Source organism: Salmo salar, chromosome ssa03 (genome assembly GCF_905237065.1).
Source record: "Salmo salar chromosome ssa03, Ssal_v3.1, whole genome shotgun sequence".
Lineage (NCBI taxonomy): Eukaryota > Metazoa > Chordata > Actinopteri > Salmoniformes > Salmonidae > Salmo > Salmo salar.
Window position 1 is genome coordinate 102,787,719 of NC_059444.1, and position 9,021 is coordinate 102,796,739.

Here is a 9,021-nt window from a genome sequence, read left to right on the forward strand (position 1 = left end):
CTGTCAGCGTACCAGGTGGTCATTGGGTTGATTCAGACCCTGCCAGTGTGCCAGGTGGACATTGGGTTTGATTCAGACCCTGTCAGAGTACCTGGTGGACATTGGGTTGATTCAGACCCTGGCAGTGTGCCAGGTGAACATTGGGTTGATTCAGACCCTGTCAGTGTACCAGGTGGACATTGGGTTTGATTCAGACCCTGCCAGTGTACCAGGTGGACATTGGGTTTAATTCAGACCCTGCCAGTGTACCAGGTGGACATTGGGTTTGATTCAGACCCTGTCAGTGTACCAGGTGGACATTGGGTTGATTCAGACCCTGTCAGTGTACCAGGTGGACATTGGGTTGATTCAGACCCTGTCAGTGTACCAGGTGGACATTGGGTTTGATTCAGACCCTGCCAGTGTACCAGGTGGACATTGGGTTTAATTCAGACCCTGCCAGTGTACCAGATGGACATTGTGTTGATTCAGACCCTGTCAGTGTACCAGGTGGACATTGGGTTTGATTCAGACCCTGTCAGTGTTCCAGGTGGACATTGGGTTTGATTCAGACCCTGTCAGTGTACCAGGTGGACATTGGGTTGGATTCAGACCCTGTCAGTGTGCCAGGTGGACATTGGGTTTGATTCAGACCCTGCCAGTGTACCAGGTGGACATTGGGTTGGATTCAGACCCTGTCAGTGTACCAGATGGACATTGGGTTTGATTCAGACCCTGCCAGTGTACCAGGTGGACATTGGGTTTGATTCAGACCCTGCCAGTGTACCAGGTGGACATTGGGTTTGATTCAGACCCTGCCAGTGTACCAGGTGGACATTGGGTTGATTCAGACCCTGTCAGTGTTCCAGGTGGACATTGGGTTTGATTCAGACCCTGTCAGTGTACCAGGTGGACATTGGGTTGGATTCAGACCCTGTCAGTGTACCAGGTGGACATTGGGTTTGATTCAGACCCTGTCAGTGTTCCAGGTGGACATTGGGTTTGATTCAGACCCTGTCAGTGTACCAGGTGGACATTGGGTTGGATTCAGACCCTGTCAGTGTGCCAGGTGGACATTGGGTTTGATTCAGACCCTGCCAGTGTACCAGGTGGACATTGGGTTGGATTCAGACCCTGTCAGTGTACCAGATGGACATTGGGTTTGATTCAGACCCTGCCAGTGTACCAGGTGGACATTGGGTTGATTCAGACCCTGTCAGTGTTCCAGGTGGACATTGGGTTTGATTCAGACCCTGTCAGTGTACCAGGTGGACATTGGGTTGGATTCAGACCCTGTCAGTGTGCCAGGTGGACATTGGGTTTGATTCAGACCCTGTCAGTGTACCAGGTGGACATTGGGTTTGACTCAGACCCTGCCAGTGTACCAGGTGGACATTGGGTTTGATTCAGACCCTGCCAGTGTACCAGGTGGACATTGGGTTTGATTCAGACCCTGCCAGTGTACCAGGTGGACATTGGGTTTGATTCAGACCCTGCCAGTGTACCAGGTGGACATTGGGTTTGATTCAGACCCTGTCAGTGTGCCAGGTGGACATTGGGTTGGATTCAGACCCTGCCAGTGTACCAGGTGGACATTGGGTTGGATTTCCTCCATACAGATTTTCTCCATGTCCTTGTTTAATTTAGTCTGTCTTGTGGACTGCCCTGTTCAATTCAAACCACAGGTTTTCAATGGAGTTCAAGTCCGAAGACTGAGATGGCCATTGAAAATGTTGATTTTGTACCCAATTAACCATTTCTTCGTGGATGTTGATGTGTCTTGCTGGAAGATCCACTTATGGCCAAGTTTCAGCCTCCTAGCAGAGAGGTAACCAGGTTTTGGGCTAAAATATCCTGGTAGTGGGTAAAGTTAATTTATTTATTTCATACAGTAATTTTTGCTCATCATTATCAAGGGTACCAATAACTAGGTGCTTATTTTGATATCTAGTTATTTGACTGAATCAGAAATACAGATGTGGAGTAGATGTAGAGTTTGTTTTAAATTCTCAGAAAAAATCTGAATTAATCAAACAACACTTGTTGCTCTTTTTACGTGTTGATATAATATTCATATTTAATGGAGAGGAAAAACGTTTCCCTAAACTGCTTTATAATATTATAATTCAATGAAGAATAAAAATAGTTTTCCCTCCTCAACTGCGTTTCCTCCCTCCAGACAGCAGATGGCGATATGTGTCTTTCAGGCGATGTTTCTAGTGTGACGTATAATCTAGTGGACGGAACGCTTCTTCAACAACTGCAGCCACCTCGGTAGCTCGCTAGCCAACAAAGTCGGAACATTCAAGTTCTTTAGACAATTTCTTGGTTTAATTGCCATTTTGCTTTAAACATACTTATGTGGAAACGACTAGCTACCCCATTAAATTTAATATTTACGTTGTAAGTCAACTAGCTGGCTGGTTAAATTAGCACTAGTCTAGTCGCTAATGCTAACTAGCTATTATCTCCGACCATGAGTTCACTAAGCTACTCTCCTCCTGCTAAAGAAGAGGTCTGCTGGACGGAGAAAGAAGCTCTGGTGAAAGAGGAGGAGGAAGAGGAGGCTGTTACAATACAAAAACAAGTAGAGGGTGAGGCTGTTACCGTGAAAGAAGAAGAGAAAGACGTTACAGTGAAAGAAGAGGAAGACGCCTTCAGAGTGAAAGAGGAGGAGGATGTTACAGTAAAAGAAGAGGAGGAAGATGCAGTTTTTGGAGTGGAGGATGAAGTGAAAGAAGATGAAGACGTTTTTGGAATTAAGGCTGAAGAGGGGTCAATTACTGTCAATGATGAAGAGAAGACTGGAGAACTGATTAACACCAGTAAATACAGTGAGTACTATCTAATAAAACAGGGACATTGATCTGATTAACACCAGTAAATACAGTGAGTACTATCTTATAAAACAGGGACATTGATCTGATTAACACCAGTAAATACAGTGAGTACTATCTTATAAAACAGAGACATTGATCTGATTAACACCAGTAAATACAGTGAGTACTATCTTATAAAACAGGGACATTGATCTGATTAACACCAGTAAATACAGTGAGTACTATCTAATAAATCAGGGGCACAAACCATTTTGAGAACTTGTTCTCAACTGGCCTACCTGGTTAAATAAAGGTAATATATATATATATATATATATATATATATATATATATAGTAACTTTATTGACAACACCCAAATGGATACTGTCATTAATGTGGTTCTTCAATAATTACACATAATTCATAATACTGTAGCTGTTTAGTTACAGTCACATGTTCAACTATCATCAGCTGATCCAGGAAATCATTTTCTGAATGACAGTCACATGACAAACATCAGGACATGCAACAACAACCAAAGTGCTTCTTCATTCATTACTCTGGTAAAGACAGTTATGCCGTGCTCCATGTTGGATCCAACATCCCTAACAAATTGATGTTTATAAAGTGTTATTGTCTACTTGATTTACTGTAGGGTCTCGTTAGTCTGTTTGGAAACAGAGATACTTAGCTCATAATGTGTAGAGAACTGTTCCTTGATGGATAGGCTATTGCTCAACACACAGAGCTATTTTCCTTTGTTCAGGACATTTAGAATGACAACACATTAAAGAGTAGCCTAGTGGGATTATTCACAAAATTATCTGGTGATCAGGTTATGAAATGTCATGACAAAGACATTTTAGTTTCCTTGTTTCACCTGAAATATTAAATTATATATAGTCTTAGGTGAAGTTATTGGTCCTACAGTAGGTCTATGTTATTGTTAGGTGAAGTTATGGGTCCTACAGTAGGTCTATGATATTGTTATGGGTCCTACAGTATGTCTATGTTATTGTTATGGGTCCTAGAGGACACTATGTATGTCATGCAACAACAACCAAAGTGCTTCTTCGTTCATTACATAGGTATGATTGTTGTTAGGTGAAGTTATGGGCCAATTTGGCAAAGAGTGTACAAACCCTCATTGTCAGGCTGATGGAAAAGCCAAAGAGCATTTTACTGGTTGAAGTGTTTTTTAAGTATAAAGCAGTTGATTTGCGACAATAACACAAACATATTAAGCAGGAGATTCAAATGAGCCTTACAATTATAATCCAAAGTAGTGTGAAATGAACTCATAAGCAACCTGGTAATGGATGTTACTCCCCTGAATTTCCCCCATTCACATTCAGAATACATTGTGAAAAACTAAAATCTTTTCTCACCATTTTTGCTCCAGGCAGATATACTACATCCATAACTAGTGGTTTCCTCATTACCAGATATACTACATCCATAACTAGTGGTTTCCTCATTAGCAGATATACTACATCCATAACTAGTGGTTTCCTCATTACCAGATATACTACATCCATAACTAGTGGTTTCCTCATTACCAGATATACTACATCCATAACTAGTGGTTTCCTCATTACCAGATATACTACATCCATAACTAGTGGTTTCCTCATTACCAGATATACTACATCCATAACTAGTGGTTTCCTCATTACCAGATATACTACATCCATAACTAGTGGTTTCCTCATTACCAGATATACTACATCCATAACTAGTGGTTTCCTCATTAGCAGGGAGGTGTTTCTGCAATCAAATTGCCCTCGTGTCGCAATTTTATTAAACACAGAAAGGGGCCTATATTGGAGACCAGACGTCGTCTGGCACACTGCTTAGAGTTTCAACAACATGAATAACTTATTTCTAGCATACAATCATTGATGTCACTACTAATGTGAAAACAAGACAAAATATAACTTTTCTTGCTCATTTTAAGGCAAATATCAAATAATTTTAACATTCATTACAGACGTCAATTGTTGTCCAACATCATGGCTCCGCTGTTGGCATCACCTTTTACAGTGGATTACCGCTGTTGTGGGCCTTTAATCATCTGTCTGACTTTGTTGTTCACACAGGAGAGAGACGTGACTATCGTGGATCCTCTGGGGAGCCTCAACAACCTCATGATGCTGAAGAGGCAGAGAAGAGTCTCTCCAGATCACAACACCTCAAGAAACACCTGCAGAGACCCACAGGGAAGAGAACTCACTGCTGCTCTGACTGTGGGAAGAGATTCACCTCATCAGGCATTAAAATTCATCAGAGAACACACACAGGAGAGAGACCTTATAGCTGTGGTCAATGTGGGAAGAGTTTTGGTCGATCTGACTCTCTGACTCTACACCAGAGAATACACACAGGAGAGAAATCTTATAGCTGTGATCAATGTGGGAAGAGTTTTACTACATTTGGCACTCTGACTCTACACCAGAGAATACACACAGGAGAGAAACCTTATAGGTGTGATCAATGTGGGAAGAGTTTTGGTCGATCTGACTCTCTGACTCTACACCAGAGAATACACACAGGAGAGAAACCTTATAGCTGTGATCAATGTGGGAAGAGTTTTACTACATTTGGCACTCTGACTCTACACCAGAGAACACACACAGGAGAGAAACCTTATAGCTGTGGTCAATGTGGGAAGTGTTTTGGTCAATCTGGCCATCTCGTATCACACCAGAGAATACACACAGGAGAGAAACCTTATATCTGTGGTCAATGTGGGAAGAGTTTTGCTGCATCTCGCAGTCTGACTCTACACCAGAGAATACACACAGGAGAGAAATCTTATAGCTGTGATCAATGTGGGAAGAGTTTTAGTCAATCTGGTTCTCTGACTCTACACCAGAGAATACACACAGGAGAGAATTCTTATAGGTGTGATCAATGTGGGAAGAGTTTTGGTCGATCTGGCTCTCTGACTCTACACCAGAGAACACACACAGGAGAGAAACCTTATAGCTGTGGTCAATGTGGGAAGAGTTTTACTACATCTAGCACTCTGACTCAACACCAGAGAACACACACAGGAGAGAAATGTTATAGCTGTGGTCAATGTGGGAAGAGTTTTACTACATCTAGATATCTGACTTTACACCAGAGAACACACACAGGATAGAAATCTTATAGCTGTGGTCAATGTGGGAAGAGTTTTACTACATCTAGCACTCTGACTCAACACCAGAGAACACACACAGGAGAGAAACTTTATAGCTGTGGTCAATGTGGGAAGAGTTTTACTACATCTAGATATCTGACTTTACACCAGAGAACACACACAGGAGAGAAACCTTATAGCTGTGGTCATTGTGGGAAGAGTTTTACTACATCTAGCACTCTGACTCAACACCAGAGAACACACACAGGAGAGAAACTTTATAGCTGTGGTCAATGTGGGAAGAGTTTTACTACATCTAGATATCTGACTTTACACCAGAGAACACACACAGGAGAGAAATCTTATAGCTGTGATCAATGTGGGAAGAGTTTTGGTGTATCTGGAGGGCTGACAGTGCACCAGAGAACACACACAGGAGAGAAACCTTATAGCTGTGGTTAATGTGAGAAGAGTTTTGCTGCATTGAGCACTCTGACTCTTCACCATAGAACACACACAGGAGAGAAGCCTTATAGCTGTGATCAGTGTGACAAGAGATTCACAGATAAAAGACCTCTGATCAAACATCAGAAAATACATACATGAAGGAGTTGTTTCATGATATCAATGAAATGATGTCACAATGTAGAATGTTTTAACATTGTAGAAGGAGTATTTTAATGATGTCACAATGTAGAACCCTAAATGTTTGCCCCCTGTTCTATTGATTTCAACATGATATGGATATTAGCCTCAGGGGGAAAATCCAGGCTCTGAAATGGAAGAGTTACTATTTATGAGATTTAACAAAAAGTGACTAACACAAAAAGAGTTGTGTTACACTTACCATGTTGGTGACCCACTTGAATCAAAATGCATCACTTCAAAATGTAGCGAGCTGTTTTCTACAAGTTGTCCTCTAACCAGGGATGTACACATTATTCCCAGATTCCGTGTGGTTTTTGAGCTGTTCGTTTTAACAGGATGTGTAAACTCATCTTCCTCCTTTCGCACAATTGATTGCCAGCAGCATACCACCCTGCATCCCACTGCTGGCTTTAACCCAGCAGCATACCACCCTGCATCCCACTGCTTGCTTGCTTCTGAAGCTAAGCAGGGTTGGTCCTGGTCAGTCCCTGGATGGGAGACCAGATGCTGCTGGAAGTGGTGTTGGAGGGCCAGTAGGAGGCGCTCTTTCCTCTGGTCTAAACAATATCCAAATTCCCCAGGGCAGTGATTGGGGACAGTGCCCAGTGTAGGGTGCCGTCTTTCAGATGGGACGTTAAACGGGTGTCCTGACTCTCTGAGGTCATTAAAGATCCCATGGTGCTTATCGTAAGAGTAGGGGTGTTAACCCCTGGTGTCCTGGCTAAATTCCCAATCTGGCCCTCATACCATCATGGATATCTAATCATCCCCAGCTTACAATTGGCTCATTCATCCCCCTCCTCTCCCCTGTAACTATTCCCCAGGTTGTTGCTGTAAATGAGAATGTGTTCTCAGTCAACTTAACTGGTAAAACAACGGTAAAGAAGAAAAAAAACTCCACATGATATCGATGAGTGATGACAAATAAGTGTTGTGTTCCTTTGTTTAGGGACCCCTAAATTTAAATGCATCACTCCAAAATGTAGCTGACTGTCTTCTGCAGGTTGTCCTCTAACCAGTGAGGTAAAATATATCTCCATTTCCATGTGTTTTTTGTTTTGTTGTGTTAGTTTCAACAGCACGCACAACCTGATTTCACCCCTAATGGATATCAGTGATTTATTGCTACTTGTCAAAACAACAGCGTTTTTCGTGCTTGTGCAGTTTATAAGCTGCTTGTTTTAAATAATACAAGTAATATGATTATTGTGGCAGATGTTTGTGTATATAGCACATTTTATGTTTAGATTTGGACATGTTAAAATTGTGTTTTGACATTGGGGATATCCCACCTAGCAACATGTAATTGAAAAGCTGTTGAAAATAAGACTATGCAACCAAATATTTCATATTTACATTTCATGTAACATTTAGTAATAATTATTTATGTAACCAACTGACTATTATATTGACATTGTTACCCTGCTTTTATAATATCAGGGTTAATTCTCAGATGTGCCAAACCAAATGTACTAGAGCATGACATTTTGGACTGGGCCTGATCCAACAACATGCCTATCTAGTGAACCCTGAAAAGAGAGAGAAGCTCTGCAGTGAGGTGGAAAGTTACTATGGATATTGCAGGAGTTTCCTCTTGAAATCAGACATGTCAGTGGTGAGGACAACTTGGTTGCTGATTGTCTCAAGGGTGGGCAGTTAAAAAGTTGAGTGTTTTGTGTTTAGCCAGTCCGTTGCCATGGATCACAATTTATTATAACTGCATGTTTTTCCGTATTGGAGATGAGTTTTGTTTGGGCTCGTTCCAAGGAGACGAGAGTTCTAGAAGCTAGTGGGATTTAGGAAGACGAGAGTTCTAGAAGTGTATATATATTGTCTTGAATTGTTGACAGCCAGTGGACACCATGTTTATATTGGTGAAGCAGTTGATTATAATGTGAATTGGAAGTTTTTTTCTGTTGTTGGTAAGCATTCTCTTAAGGTGTTACCGTCTTTGGTTTTTCCATTTATGTTTTGAGGTTTGGAATTTAGCACGTCTAGCTCGTTAGCTCGTTAGCCCGTCTAGCTTCGTTAGCACGTCTAGCTCGTTAGCACGTCTAGCTGGTTAGCACGTCTAGCTCGTTAGCACGTAGGACGCACTGATTGGTGTCACCTCGTTAGTCAGTATGTGTTACACCTGTGCTGGCTTGTCCATCTCGTTAGTGGGAAGGTGTTTCACCTGAGCTGGTCCAGGTTCTATTTAAGAGTGTCTGGCCCAGTGCTCCAGTTGTCTTGATACATGTGGAGAGTCAACACCTTTAGTTGCTCCACCTTTTTGGTTTGCTTCCTGTCTTTAAGTTTGGTGTGGGTTTTTATTTTGTTTTCCTCTTCTTGGGCAGATTTAGTGGGTCTCATGGTGGGTGTCTTTTATGTCCCAGTTGTTGTTACTAGTCAACTTTCAGTGGACACTGAGAGCAAAATTGCAACATTATGTTATAATACTTTTATTGCAT

General features: G+C 41.8%; 1 pseudogene; it reads left to right on the forward strand.

Annotated features, from left to right (window-relative positions):
* The first annotated feature begins 5,023 nt into the window (after positions 1-5,023).
* LOC123741783 (zinc finger protein 271-like) lies at positions 5,024-6,466 on the forward strand (annotated as a pseudogene).
* The last annotated feature ends 2,555 nt before the right edge of the window (positions 6,467-9,021 follow it).